We start from the raw sequence: 16,320 nt of genomic DNA, 5'->3' as shown, positions 1-16,320 counted from the left end.
TGCACACAAATATTTCTGTTTTTCAGAAATAACAAGATGCTTGAAGAGTTCCATCTCCCTTTCCTTCTGCTTCATCCTTCTCTCTCCTGACATTGTTTAGTCCGGGAAGCAACAAAGGCCCATATTTGAGTGTAGAAGTGAGAAAATTGGGCTTTTGGCTTGGTGCTGCCACTAATTTACTGCATGCTGTTGATCAAGTAATTTGATTTCATGGATTTGGGCTTGCCAGGAGACAACAGGGAGCTGTGAATAGATTTATTCATGTAAATTCCTTTATCTTGTAATATTTTTTGGTATGTATTTTAATAATTTTTGGTACTTTTTTTTTTAATTCTTTTGGTCAGCAAAGCACTGAAACTGTTGGTACCATTTTCAGATTTTGCAAGAATTTGAAATCCTTGTTATTGAGGGACTGAGATGCTTGCACTTATGCTTTAATTTCACACCTAATTTATCATTCCTGAAGATAAAGCTTGAAAACATACAGCTGAAAACACTTGGTGGAGAAATTTTCCTACTTGATATTCCAAAGGTTCAAAATAAAAGTTAAATAATATCGACTAATAAGAAACACAGAGTCCATGTCTGTCTTTTATAAGTGATGAGAAACATTGCCCCCCTTATGAACTCAGAACTGGCACTGGGTGTTCTGGGATTCCTGCCTTCAGAATAAAGAATGTCTTTGTCATGAGCCCAAGAAAGAAAAGAGTGAAAAGAAAAAGTTTCAGGACAAAATACAAATTTTTTCAGATATTTGAGAACTTGAAAGATAGCAGAGAAAGGAAGGGCCAGCCTACCCACACACATACCCACCATACAGCCCAAATGGAGGAAACTAAGGGCTGCAGAAGCTTGACAAGACTTTATAGTTTTTCATGGAAACATTAGAAAGGTGGCATTTTTCATAACTCCTGAGTTTACAAGAAAAAAACAAGCAAACCCAAAACAAAGCCCAAAAAAAAAAAAAACCCACCAAAATAACCTCACAGTAAAATTGTTTAACTATAAAATTTAAATACAAGACTACTAAAAAAAAGTAACATTACTTGCTATCTCAAATATGTCTCAATTACTATTTACTATTCTTCAGTTACATGTACCTGTTAATTTGTGCTGTGACTCTGTGAGAAGCAATAGAGCTGATGCAGCTTCACTCCCAAAACCCCTCATATTTTAATTGGAAAAATCTTGGTATTCACTGTGGAACAATCTAACCTTGAAAAACAATCTTTTACCAGTTGGTCTTTAATGCATAAAACACTGCTCATTTTCTGCAATTCTGTCACCAAGGGGCACATTAATTTAGTGGCACAATAATTTAATACATCGATCCATTGATTGAAGCAGAGAGGTTTTTGTTTAGCGGTTCCAAGAAATCCACACATTTCTTGCAGAATCCGTAAAAAGACAGTTCTGGCTGTGGTTTAAGTAGGGGGAATTGCGGATCATTAGGGAAAGTTGCCCTTCAAAGCCGATCGATCCCGCCACACTGAGCACAGTGGGCATTACATCAGAAGACAGGGAAGAGTGGCAGGGGGCAATTAATGGGGCAGATATGGGAGTGCCTTTCCTGATTACCCCATACCAGACAGTGGATTCGGCCTTGCTGAGCCAGGCTGGTAGAAACAAGAACCCCGATGAGATATGGCTCTGTTAATGTCAAGAAGTGCCACTTCCGAGCAGCAGGAGCAACTTTATTGGAGCCATCTGTTGTTTTGGAAGACACGTGTGCGCACACACACACGCACTTCCTCCTCCCAAAGCGTTTAACCTTTCTCTTAGGGCTGAAATCGCACAGCTAATCCCTCCTTAATCTCGGAATGACGGGCTCTGCTGTTGGCAACGAGTCCCGGCAGCTACTGAAAATCGGGGGTACTGGCGTCGTTTAGGTGATGTGACAGTGATGCATCCTGGAGCAGCCACTTCGGAACAAAATGTGCCCATTCATCCACTGTCAAAATAAAGTTTGGCAAGAGCAGCGTGTGATTGCTGGGAGCCTGACAGAGAAGGCTGGGGGACCTGCGTAGAGATGAGAAATCTGCACTCTGCTGGATCTCACTGCTCTGCCCAACACAGGGAGAAGGAAAAGGCGGCTGAGTTTGGTCCCAGTGGAAACCTTATTTTTCAGCAGGTATAACCCAATAGCCATCTCAAAGGAAACAGCCCTGTTTCAGTTACAGCAGAGTGTGAGCTCTGTTCTGACTTGTCAGGTCTCTAGTGGTATTTTTGTGATGATTCTTCCTTAACACACCAGAACCCTTAAGCTTCTCGTGGCTGTGTTAGAGGCGTGCACCAGAGCCCAGGCTGCCAACAGAAAATGTGGCACTGCTGAGCATCTACCGAGACTGAATTAGCTCCAGCTTCTTTGCAGGTAACCTATTTCTGTTGGTATTTCATGCACATCTGTGCATGTTTTATTTATTATTCCTAAAAGTGGGGTTTAAAAGCTCCACTTAAAAAATTACCAGCTTCCCAGCTCTTTGGAACAAACACTGCATACAAGACCCAGAGTCCACAAAATCCCTCTTAAATGACCCATATCCTTCAGGCTTCTTGGCCACTGTAAAATAAACCACATAGGAAGGAGAAATTATGCCCTATCCAGAGTGGAAACAGGCAGATTTCTGTCCTTGTCTCCAGTATTTGAACAAGTGGTTCAATCTCATCTCCAGACCCTTCTGGCTACTTCCTGTCTACTTCCAGAGGACCTGGATCAAACAGACCCTTGCAATGATGGAAGAGGTAACATCAGAGAAGAACAAGGACTTCTTGCTGCCCTTTCTTTCCTCCATCCATATTTACTTCTACCTACATATGTGTGTGTTATTAAAACTCTGCATTTTCCATGGACAAACCCATACTGACCTCCACAGAAATAGGTCACTGGTGGCCTGACGAGCTCCAACAATTAAGGGCTGGGACTTTAAGGCACTGATGTAGTTGCAAACTGATCCCAGTGCAGTCAGAACGTGATTCAGCTGTGGGAAAGGTGCAGCCCCTTCTCAAAGAGCACAGATGGCTAAAGAAAGGGGAGAGCAAAAAATAAACTGCCATTTCTGCCTGGAACAAGCCAAGAAGGTTAAGAACAAAGTAGTTTTCCTTTTTAGTTTTAGGAGACAGCAAAGCTGCAACCCTATTTGTTTCTTTTTAGGGAGCATACAGTAAACTTGAATCACTCAACACCATCATGTGTCCCTGGGCCATTCTGAAGTCACCTCTCAGAGCTGCTGTGTCTTTCAGTTCTTTCTCTCTTCAGTAACTTTTTTTTTTTTTCATTTTAAAGAACTGGAATATGAAACAGGCAATCCCCAGAGCTGAAACAGGAAGGAATGTATTGCTCCCTTACATACTTTCAGCCTGAGGAACACTAGAAGCTTCATACACTAAAAGTTATTAAGATAATTCAGAAGGCCCATTGCTTAAAACAAACATAAAGTGTCTCAGACATCTAATTTTTAGTGGCTATTTTTGAGCAATGTGGTGTTACAGACCTGTCCAGTGAATACAGAAAGTTAACAAGCTGAAATAATCTTAACATCCCTAAAAGGGAAATGGAGAGTGTGTATATTTTTATAAGTGCCCATGTGTTTGATTTTTTTGGATAGAGGAAAGCCCAATATTTCAGCTTTCATAAGGAAATAAGTTTAATACATGGTATTATTTTTTTAAATAATGGGTATGATACAGATATCTCAATACCTCCCCTTATTTACTTGACCCATCCAAATCCAACTACATAATTTATTTTCTATGGATTCTGTTTGAAATATTTGACTATTTATGAAAACTTTGGTTTACATATTTCTGTTTACTGGCAATTTCTATTTTCTGTTTGTGCTTTTAGATCCTTTTCTCCTTGTGGTCAATAGTTTTATTATTGAATGAAGGAACACTGAGCTGAGGTCCAGGAAGAATGGCCTAGTCTAATATTGACTGTAAAAGTGTATTAAATGGTTATATATTAAAAAGAATGAGAAGTTATTTCCTCTAAAATTTCTTTCTGCAACAGAATAAATAAGATGACTGGAAGTCAGACAGTGCTGGATTCCTAGAAATTATATGCAAATACTGTGTTAGAATAAACAGAGGAAGATGATTCATTCTGGAATCTAAAGCAGGAAGGTGGACAACAGGGTTTTCCCCCATTTGACCCCCATCCTCCCACAAGTAAGGTCACACAGGTTTTGCTCACTAATTCTTTTACCAGGTAAGACTTTGTATCTGCAGTCACACAGCTTTAGTCTGGCCCAAGGAGAGACTAACAACAGCAGAGCTGTGATGGTGCAGCTGTAATACAGACCTGTCACCCAGTTTGGGCTCCTAAAGCTTCAGTGACCAAGCTGAACTTGGGTCCCTGGGCCTGTCACACTGTGCCTGGCTGGACTGTCCCCACACATCCTGCACTGCACCTCTGAAGCAGAGGAACCCTTCCAAACTGAATTCTTTTCAGTATCTTCATTTCTCCTCTACAAGTCTGTCTTGATGATATATGGGAAATAATTGCCAGTTTAAAAGGCCATTTTGAGAACTGCCTTTTTGAAAGTCCTGACACACAGCACAGCTTTAAAGCTTGGAACTGTGTTCCACATACAAGAGGGCCTTGAACTCTCTCTGGGCAGACCATTTTCATATCCTCTTGGATAGAACACTTTCATATCCTCTGAGCTTATGTATTCATGGTAATAAGCTGTGGGATTTAACTGTGCTGAGACAACATGCCTGCTCTTTAACCTACTGGAATAAAGAACAGCTTTCCAAGCAAAAATAATTGAGATAAAATGGTTCATATGATACTTGGAGCTGGCAGGGCATTCACTTTTTGCTGTCGAGTGGCAAGGTGAAGGTTTTCCAAGATTTCAATTCTGACCATTTAGAAATTACACCAAATACCACTACCTGGACTACAGGACATCCCAAGGCTTGTTTGATAAACTGACATATATATAGAAGTAGAGGTTCATATATAGGTACCTGTATTATCCTGCCATAACATCCATTCATATTTTAAACTTAATTCTTTTGGTCTGTTACACAAATTTGAAAGCAACTATTGAAGGCCACTTTGGAGTTGAAAATCAGGTTTCTTATCAGGATGGGACCGTGCTGTGCTGAAATGCAGATGCTCTCAGCTGTTGTGCCCCTTGTTCTGAATTTACTGCCTGCCCACTTGAGCTTCCCAGAACCATTTCTGTTCCAACAATACGAGTTTTTGCATTCAGCTCTCCTTGGGAGGAAAGTAAAAAACAAATCAACAATTCCAACGATCTGAAATTAGCTACAACTTGAAGAGATTGTGACCAGTTTCAATTACTGGGGCAGCACATGGTGAGGGACATTTTCAAAGACCATCGATTGAGTCAAGAAGGGGAGGGCAAGGACTGCCAAGAGACTGCACAGCCTGTGAGCCAAGACAACTGTCTGGCATGTGGGGGAATGGGAAGCTCAACTTTTGAGGCCACATCTCAAAGGATACACATACAGGGTTTTTATGTAGCACTTTGGTGCTAGGTCAGATGCTCGGCTCAACAAGTCTGACCTCCTTAATTGAGACTCTATTACCTTTTGGATTTTTTTTATGGATAAGTGATATTCCATTAAGTGTTCTTTGCATGGCATATGCCCAGCAGTGCACAGCACTGGAGCCTTTCCCTGCCTCATCCCAGGACAAGGCATTCAGTACATGCACAGTGAATAGATCTCAGGGCCTGATTCCCTTTTTTTTTTCCCCACCCTTTGCATGAAACTCACCATAAACCAAAAGGCTTTGTCCTTTTGGTACAAAGGACAATTGTACAATGTACAATTCCCATAGGAAATCCAAGACAGGTACGCCAGGGATCAGAAAAGTGCTCACCCTGGAGGATCCACCACTACTACATCTGCACTTTTTTAAAAGCCTGGTTGTGCCTCCAAAACAAAACTTGCTGATCTGCCAGAGAGCGAATGCACAAACTGACTGTGTGTCTGGCTGGGCCCTTCGTGCCCATCAGCTCCTTGTGCCACCTTCAGACACAGCAGCCCCTCCCCACACCTGGCTTGGGAAGTGCTCCTCCACCTGCAGGGAGATGGCCCCGCGCTCCTGCAGCCCCAAACCAACGGGAAGGGAAAGCTCATCAGCAACACAAGAAGCCCTGGAATTGAAGGGAAGGGAAAATGAGTTAGGACATTCATTCATTTTTCAGATTTGTCATGCTTGCTTGTCATAGGCATGAAGAACTCTGAGATCAGTTCTTTTTACTAATTGTAGCAGTAAATGCTAAAAGGGAAAGACATTTTATTGCCACTTCCTTCTTGCAGAGCCTGTTCTCATTTCTAGCGTGTGCTGTACAGGCAAGATCTCAGGGCACCTCTTATTCACCATTCTTCTTCCGTTTCAAATTAGGGGAAATTAAAATTTTCCTCTATTTGCCAAAGAAAATGGCAAGTATGCTTTGGGGACCTTGTAAGACAATTAAGTAACATTTTTAGCAGCTAGCATAGCCACTCATTTCAGCTAAAAGATTCACATCTTTATAAATAAGGATTTTATAAATTCAGATCCGAATAAAGATTCATCTTTTTATCATTAAAAAAATTTAAACCCAATTCTATCATAGTCAATATAAATGTCCCCTTGAGGCAAAGGGAATTCTGGGAGAAAATTCACTATGAGCCAAACGTTTCTCCACAGAGCAGTGGAGATTAAACTGGGGGCAGAACTTAATTCTTTCAGGGACTGAAATATCAACAGTTGGGTAAGCAAAAGCATGTAGTATTTGTGAGGATGGCTTCTGTCAACTCATGGTAGTAGTTTTCTCTATCTTCCTGAATTTATATTGAGACTATTGATCCTGGCATTACAGCTTTCCTGTCAGGAGCAATGAACCAAAGCATACATACATTAAACATAATATACATAATTTTGACATTTATGTAATACGCTATGTATTGCACGTACTTTCCATGAAATATATAGGCCTGTCATTCAGCTAAACAGAGAAAGACCTGGAATTAGATACAACACATGCTAAAGTGCAAAGCATCTGTTTCAACTAATATATTAAACCCCTTACCTTTGAGCCAGGGGCCAGGCTCAGCTCCCTGTCTCATTGTTCTCCTCCACAGCTGAAATGTGGGATTAGTTCCACTCCCTGAATTCAATGCATAGCTAAGCTTACCTGATGTGACTTGAGGACAGCTACTCAGCAGGGAGGTTTGAAACCTAATAGTGGAGCGGGAACAGAGAAACTCCCCAGCGACTCCAGAGTGTGAAAGCTGGGGCTGCCACTCCAGCTGCACTCGGGGTGGGAGCTGTGGACAGGCTCTTGGCAACTGTGCACAGCAGAGCAAGGTGTAGCTCCAGGAGAAGAGGCTTGAACAGTATCAATGAGGAGAGGAAGAGATATTCAGTGTCAGCATTTTGGAAAATTAGCTTGATTGGAAAGTTTACATTGCAAAGTGTGGGTTTTAACACAGAAGTCTCTTCCAAAAGCCTCTTGGTTTTTCAAGAGCATCCTGGTTTTGTTTCTTAAATGTTACAGCATAGAGAGGAAAACAAAAGAAGGAGCAATGGCAGAAAGAAGATGAGCCAACTGTAAGTGCCAGCAGAAGGTGTGAATGTCACACCACAGCACTCCACACTCACAGCTGTGGCCATGTGCTGATATCTGCCACCCCATCCCTGCCAGACCTCACTTGGTGCTCCAGGAAGACTGAGAGTGAAGAAAGAACATGGAAAATAAAGGGAACACACAGAACAGTGGAGAGCAGAGATGCCTTGCAGAGACAGGGCATTTGTTTCCTGTAACAGGGGTCTCACTCCAACCTCTCCTTCACCAAATATGTCCATTGAGCTCTCTATACACAGCAGCATTTCTCTGTTAAATCTGTCAGCACGACAGCCCAAACACTCTCCCAGTCAGTGACTTGCTCTTGCCAGCAGGACTTGGCTGCTCTTGCATGCCAGTGATTTTAGTTTGCTCAGACACAAAGGGCTGATGCAGATCCACAGACAGTCAAAGGGGCTGTGTCACTGGTTTAGTGACTTCTCCATTAGGAGGATCTCCCAGCCAAGGGACCAGGCTGGTCTCCGTGGAATTCTTCCTGTTGTCATCCCAACAGCCAGGGGTATGGCAAACCCCTTGGCTTACCTCTGTTGGGCTCTTTCCATGAGGTGTACAGGGTGGATGTTTAATGGGACCAATTCAGTTTTAATTTAAAAAACAAACAAACAAACAAACAAAACCAGAAAACAACCAAACACTCTTTTGTGTAACCCCAAGATGGAAGCAAAGAAAACACACACCAACCCTGCATTTGCCAAGGCTGGCATTCCCCCCTCACTTTGCTCTGAGCCAGACCTTTGGATTTTACCTCCATCCTGTTGATTTTGAGGCTGAGCATTTCTGAACTGCAGCCGTGCAGCTCAGCATCATTTCAGAACCTGACAGAGCTTTGCTGTTTTACACCAGTGGAGCATCCTTACTCAGAGACAAAGCTCAGGAGAACTCCAGTGCCTAATGAATGCAGTCCAATTTCCAACCAGCAATATTCATTTCAAGGCCAGGATCTCTCAGCCTCCCTGTGCTGCCACACATTACCTGCCAAACCTTCCCACACTTGCAGACTGGAACAATACCAGAAATGTTGATTAGAGTTAGTCAGTAAATAACATAGGATGAAAACAAATTAGGTAGTAAAAGGACTCTTGAGAAATTAGGAAAAAAGCTCTATAGCTTTTCAACTTATTCATGATTTACTAGAAAGTTGTATAATGTAGCAGGCCTAAAATGCTTCTAAGACCAAAATATCCCAATTTGAATAGCTGCAGTGCCTATTGAAAGCCTGGGGAAGTGTTTAAAGTAAGTTAAAAAAACCAACGCTCTCCCTTCTCCCCTGCCCCAAACCTTTGATTAAAAAAAAAAAAAAAAAAAGGCAACAAAAACGCTAATCTTCTGTGGTTAAGCAGAAAGGCTTAAGAAGTGGCTGACAAACAACATGAATTATTCAGGGACAAGGTTACTGCTATTCCACACGCATTGCTCCAGAACAGCAGCGCAAAGCCACACAAGCACAATAATTTCTATGAGTCTTACAGTGATAAACTAGTTTCAAATAACCTCCTTTAATTGCACCAACATAATATAGCCTTTCTGGATCTTTAAGGCTCTATAAAAGACTCTCTAAAAATGGAGGGTCTGATCCCAATCGAAATTGAGCAGGTTTTATATAATATGTGAGTCCAGGAGGGGCAAATATTGCACAGTGTTGAATGAGAATGGTCAGAAGCAGTCCCATTCTTCCATCTGATACTGTGCAAGCATTCAGGAAGCTTAAAAATCAATATTCAGATTTAGTGTCCATGTTGATAATTATTACTATCTTCCATAAATCCACAAGAAACCTTGCCCTCCTGCAGACTGAAGTCACACATACACACATATATATATATGTGCATAAATACATTTCTTTAGCAGGAGAAGTAAAGGATGAACAGTCAGTCCTGTTTAAGAGCTGAGTGACCAGAGCAACTACCCAGACTTCAGAAGGGAACCTGTGCATTAAACTCACAACCCATGTCTGGGAGGAGGCATTAGCAGCCTCCACAAGCCTACTTTTGACCCAGCTTCCAACCTAGGCAGCTTTGGGTCCTGCTGAGAAGCATTGAGACACCTTTGGCCCCACTGTCTCTTACTTTGTGACTCACCTGCAGGTCCCCTGCTGCTGTTCTGCAAACCCTGTGGCCTGCTGGGCTGTTTGCTGTCCCACTGAGCTCAATGAGGTTGTGGTCAGAAGGGGGCAATCGGAATAAGGGAATCATTAATGAGCTTTTCTGGGGGGCTGCACATGACCCAACATCTCTGAAGCACAAAGCAGGGACAAGTCCCAGAAAGCATCTCTCACCTACAGAACCAGGGGCCAGACAGAACCATACTTGCCACCCTGCTAAGGAGCCCCTCAGGCCAGAAAGCCCTTTTATTGCCACTAATATCTACACAGCTGTGATTAGAATCTCAAGGGACACAACCTAGTGTTGGTCTCTCAAGGAAAATCACCTGATGTTGCAACACATCAGCTTGATGAAGAAGCCAAGGTGGCAGCAAACAGCAATGCTGTTAACTGCACAGCTGTATGCAATGATTTGTCTTCTGTCAGTGGGTTTTGGGAGTGGATAGAAAGCAGAAAAACAGTCACAGAGAAGCTCAGTTACAGAAAACAAAGGTAAAGTTTCCAGTTAAACACATAGCAGTCAAGTTAAAATTATAGGTGACAATTACTGTAAGTTGATTAGGCACAATAGCAAATTCACTTCCCTAAATCACTTTCACAACTCTCCTAGGAGGTCTGAAAGATGTAGTATATGAGGTTCATTTAATTTCTAATGTAGTAATTATCACTACTGAAAAAAAAAATAGTGGTGACAGACCCAGGAAATAAATTTAGCACTTGAGGTTTTAATAAAATTTTTATGTGCAACCCCGTTGGTTAGAAATTGTTTAATCAATCTTATCTGGTTCACAGACTTTCTGCTGAGCTTTTGCTTCATGTTATTACAAGGCAATATGCTGCAGGACCTTCTCAGCATCCCAAGTTGCAAAGCCACAACACTGCTGCTCTCCAAAGCTCCTCTTTCACTTGTGAACACCCACAATTTTGCTCATGTGCCACCAGTTGTTTTCAGCTTATACAGCTGGTTGTAAGTGCTGGTAACTCAAGAGCAGGGTCCAGCCGTCTCTGCCTGCTGAGACCAGTCCAGTGGTTTGCTCAGGGCTAGTGGAGGAAGATGAAATGACTAAGCCTGTGATCCACAACTAGTGGCATTTCTAAGATTTTCCTGACTCCAGAGGTGTTTTTTTTTTTAATTTGAATTTTTCCAAGCTCCTGGGGCATGGAGAGAGAGAAAGCTGAACCCAGATCTCCTGTCCTGCTACTTGCAGGGTCACTGCCCTGCATAAATTAAGCTGTAATAGTTTATTTCTGTTTGCAAGCCAGGTCAGTGTGAGTAGCAAAGAAGTTAAAATGCATTTGTTAGTATCTAGGAGAAAAAAACCCAGAAGGATTCCTGGACTGTTTTTCTATATTTCTCTTATTTAACCTAAAAAAAGACCATTTCCTCTGTTGAACCAAATGACTCTCACTTCCAGGCTGCTTACACTCTCACTGTTTTAAAGTGTGCCACTATGAATTAATTAGTGCCACTTTGATTGAGCTTTGGTACCATTCTGAAATCTAAGGAATGAGCATGTCCAGGCAGCCTGTCCAGCTAGGCAGGACTGCTGGAGCACTCACCAGGCTTCTTCCATTTTTGTCCATCAGAAACAGGTCTTCTCCTTGCCAGTGGGATTTAGCTCTGCTCTTTCTCTTTGCTGGCACTCTCTACCCCAGCACACAGAACAATCCATCACCCAAGCTGGGTATTTTCTCTTTCTGTTTGCAGTTAGTGGCTAACAGGTAAATTGAGATCTCCTAGACCTAAAAAAAAAATTAGAAATCAATAAATATTTGGGATTCATCATAAAGAAAACACACTCAGGGCCCCATGTTCCACGCTTGCAAAGGAGGTGAGTGCATCACAAAAACCCACAGCCTGTGGCCTCCTGGCTCAGCTTTTGGCCTCTGCCACAGTTTCAATGTGAACCCCATGGAGGACCTGGTAGGCAGGAGGGGCAATGGCAGGACTGGAGCCATGGCACAGCAGGCAGGAGGCTCTGTGATGATGCAGCCAGAGCCATCCAACGTCTTCCAAAGCTTCCCGAGGCCAAGAGCCAAAGATGCAGGATACCACAGATCCAGAGTGACCAACTGGGAGCCCCTCAGAAAGGAGATGGTCAGAGCTAAAAATCGCTTTTATCCGGGCACCCTAAAATCCCCATGACCTTCAAAAATCATAGTCTTTGCTTTTACTTGTCAGTGCAGCATCAAAGTCACGACAGAATGATAAATTAAAGCACAACTGAAGATAGGAATTATCTTTCTTGACTTTTTAAGTTGGAGTCGGAGTGTCATTTTGACACATTAAACAACTACAGCATAGAGATACTCGACGCAATTTTATTTTGATGCCCTATGTGGGAGCTGATCGAGCCCCAGCAAAGGAAAGCACAGAGGGAAATAGCCGGGATGCAGAGAAACACTCACCTGCATCTTCACTCAGAGCTGGATACGAAGGCCACTGCTGCCATCTGGTGTCACTGTCACCAATGGGGAGAGCTGGGACTTTGCAGGCAGAATTTTCTGGATAAATGAGATGTGACGTGGTCCCAAACATTGAGGAAGGACAAAGTCTTCCCTGGCAAAGGAGGGCTCTGCATATCAGAGCTGCCTCGTGTCCACCTCCATCTCAAAGGGACCAGTTTGCGTGCTCAAAGGTAACAGAAGGAGACACAAGAAAGGAGAAGAGAAATTGCTTGAAAGGCTTTTTGCTGAGAAGGGGTACATACAACCTATCAGTGTGAGTTATGGTCAGCAGCTGTGGGCATCCTACTCCAGCAGAGCCACCAGGAAACACTTGTGGAAGAGGGAGGCTTGCAAAGCTCAGAGCAGAGCTGAAAGTTCAGGTCTTTCGGAGCTCAAACTGGAGCTGCATGGGGAGGAGGAGGTTCTGTCATGATTAGGTCTTCCAAGCCTTGGCCTTAAGTAGTTTTACATATGAAGGCAACATCCTCTTAAGGTTAAAATGCATCCTCACATTTCCCAGAGACACAGTGACACCCAATTATGCCACCCACCTCATTAGACAGGGTTGTGGCTCCAGTGCTTTTTTAAAGTAGCAATCATGGTGCACGTCAGCAAAAACCAAGGGGGCTGGGTTTTAGAACTTATCAAAGTGGCTCTAGGTTTGGACAGCTGAACATTCATCATAATCTGGGTTTTGGTCCTCAAATCTCACCAGGGTTTTGTCAGCTCTGTAGCCACAGACACATCTGTGCACTTGCATAGGGATAAATGAAGGGACACAGCAGCAGTGGTTTAAGATTACAAGGACTTAGACATGAGCTTGTCTTTACACACTGTGAAGGACTCCAAAAAGTTGGAGGAGGATGACAAATGGGGATTGAGGTATTGGCCCCAGGAAGAGCTGTGCTCAATTACCTGCTTTGGCAAAAGCCTACTTTGCTGTTTTAAGCAAATCACAGATTCAGCACCTCGAGGGCTCCTGGGAGTCATTCTTTTACATTTCTGGAGACTTAACACTGGAACCATAACTCTCAAATGAAATTCCCTTGCCTCCCAAAGGTGCCCTGATGTTAAATCTCATCACAGGACTGAGGTGCAAAGCTAATGGGGCAGGAGGGACTGTTACTTAAGAAGCAGATGAGCTCGGGGGGGATTGGAAAGGCAAACAGCCTGGACAACCTGGAGTAGACTAGTTAAACTGTGAAACTGCTTCAAAAAAAGAAGGAAGTATCTCTTGGGAGAGTCAGTGTGGATAGAAATGGAGCTTTGCATTCATTCCCTAGCTACTTTCTGCATCATCCCCAATCTCAGTGTGGTCAGTTCCCTCCAGCACCTCTCACTCAGGGACCCAAGTCCACCGTGCTGGGGCAGGATGGGACCAGCAGCGCTCACCCTTCTGCTGTGCTCACAGAGGTCTGAGTGGGCTCCAGGTTCTCCGTGCTCTCTTGGATACAGCAGAGCAAAGGAAACCCAAGAAGTACATACAAAATTTTCCCAAACCTTCCTTTTGCTGCAATTCCTGTTCTTCAGGCACTGCCCCATAAAAAAAAGATCCACAAGTTAAGCATGAAATAAAGCCGGCAGTAAGGGAATAGTAATTATTTGATCAGCTCCCAGGGTATCAAACGGCAGTAAATTGAGCTTCAGTTTAAAAAGCAGACAATTTTCAGTGTCATACCACTACATTTTCAAAGCTAATTTAACTATTCCATTAAAAAATGAAAACATATTCAAATTAAAACACCCATAAGATATGTAAGGGGAGGAAAAAGCCTTGTTGGAGAGAGGACATGAAATGCATCAGTAATTTCCCATCAGGCTACAGTTCCCTTAACTGACCATGACAGTCAAAGATGAAATAGAAATTTCTATATCAAACAGGAACACAAAGGAGGGCTGACCTTTGATCAAATGTCTGTTTGTAGTTTTGACAAGGAAATTTGCATGAAAATAATTTATGCTGGACACTTACAGGAGAAGTTAACTCCCAGCATGTAAAGGAAGAGAGAGGTCAAACCATCCTTAAACAGCCTGTCAGATGAAAGCCATGCTCTCCCCGCTGCAGAGCTATGTGAAGTTTGGAGCCATTCAGGCTCTTTTTCTAAAATCCCAATGCTGAGGGTTTTGTGATGCAATTTTTCAAAGTGGTATTTATGCAGGGGTGGGAAAAGCCTATTTCAGGCAAACAAAGGCTTTGTTACACAAAGAAAACTCACTTCTAGCATAGCAGCAGAAGGCATATAAAAAAATCAAAAAGCATCAATTAATTATAATATTTAGGCTATAGGTTTAGCTAATCCTACGTGTTTTCCAGCGGGGGGTGGGAAAGAAAGAAGAAGAAAGCAGACTGAGAAGGGAGATCTGGTTCTGTTCAGACTCAGAGCACTGATCTGCCAGGGAGGTGCAGAGAGGTGAGTGTTGCCCCTTCCTGAAAGCAAATGTGAGCTCTCAGCTTACAGCTCAACTCTGCTGTGAGGTGCAGGTGATGAAACACTCAACTGAGAAATATCAGTTGAATGAGGTGGTTACATAAATGAGAGGAATTTGTTGAAATCCATGAGAATGTGGAGATTTTTGGGCTTATCTTGTCAGGAAAACTACTGCTGCTTCTTATTTGAACTCTTACTACAGTTGCACAATAGCAATCATTTTCATACAGGTTTTTACAAAAGGTCCCAGACTGTGCAGCTAAGAGATTTACCAGATTCCTTCAGGGAATGATGCCCTCACCAACACGTGATAACCTCTTGGATTGTCTCCTCTCTTCCATACATTTATTTCTTTAACATTTCCAAGGTTGCCCAGTTTCCTCACAGACATCATTTTACAGCCTTTGGTCTCACTCCTACTATTTTACCAGTAAGGACTGTGGGATTGGGATGGATGATTTTGATTTCCAGGTCTCCCTTGTCCCTATACTGCGATTTATTACTGCAGCAATAACCACTTGCCTGCTGTGGTTTACTCACAATCACAGATGCATTTAGTTTGTTAATTAAAGATAACACTGAAGATCTGCATGTCCCAAAGGGCTGGTTCTGCCTCTTTTTTTTATTATTTTTTTTTGCATTTGAACTGTAAGTTGCGCCCTGTCACTACTTGCCCAGCGGGAATGTTTTCCCAGGAAAGGTGTTCAGGGGCAGCTGATTCGCAGCCGGCTGAGGCACGCCTCGTGCAGCCCGGCCGAGCATCCTGGGTCTGGCCAGGAGAGGTCAGTGAACACACGCACAGAGCCCACAGTCTGCAAACCTGCCAAGGAAACTATTGCGTCTGATGAACATGAGCATTTGGCAGCTTCAGGCTCCCGAAATGGGAGGGATTGTCACCTGATACCAGGGGCTGGTACCAGAGTTGGTGCAAGATGCCCTTTGGGGGAGGCACCAAGGCATCAGCATGGGCTGCTCTGGTGAGGAGCTGGCAGCTGCTGAGAGCCCAACAGGCCCTTCAGATGTGCTCCCTGCACCAGCAGCTGCTCCAGCCTTTCCCATCCACTCGGCTGGTTATCCTCCAAGATAAAAATTTCTCCTGGAAACACATAGAAAGTAAGTGTAAGTCCTGATAGGGCTGCCAGCAACGGAGGTGAAAATCTCATCCAAGGTCTCCAGGTACCAAGCGCCCATGGAAAGGAAAGCACTCAACATTTTGGGAATGCTTTGTTTGCAGGTGAGACACCTCAAACTGACATGTTTTCCATGGCACAGTCTCTCTGCTTCCCTCTCTACCTCCCAGTTAAGTGACTTGTAAGAGCCCCAGCATCCAACCATACAGGTAGTGGTTGCAGTGGCCTTTGTGCCAAGAGATTGTTCTCTGGAGAGTGGGAAGGGAATGGGTTGGAATTGTACAGCAACAGCTAAGTGGCTAGGGTTTCTCTGCTGCATCTGTTCCTTGGGAGTCACTAGTTTCATTTCTGTTCAATTAATTTAATGGATTTTGAAGACTCTCCATAAGCCCAAAACATCTATTTCCTGAACCTATTATGGTGTGCTGCTTATTTCAAATGTTCACACTCTTGGTGTTTCCTCTCACTGCAGTTTGAGCTTTAATTAAAGATTTCTTCTATTGCTTAGTATAGATCTAGTCCAAAATCCTTCAAAATTATGGAAGTCTTATAATAAACTTCAGTTTGAGTCAAGCTTCTAATTTGGTCATCAGCACAATAGTCCT

Source organism: Neopelma chrysocephalum, unplaced genomic scaffold (genome assembly GCF_003984885.1).
Source record: "Neopelma chrysocephalum unplaced genomic scaffold, ASM398488v2 Primary Assembly neopelma1_147, whole genome shotgun sequence".
NCBI classification, from domain to species: domain Eukaryota; kingdom Metazoa; phylum Chordata; class Aves; order Passeriformes; family Pipridae; genus Neopelma; species Neopelma chrysocephalum.
This window is presented reverse-complemented; position numbering follows the sequence as displayed.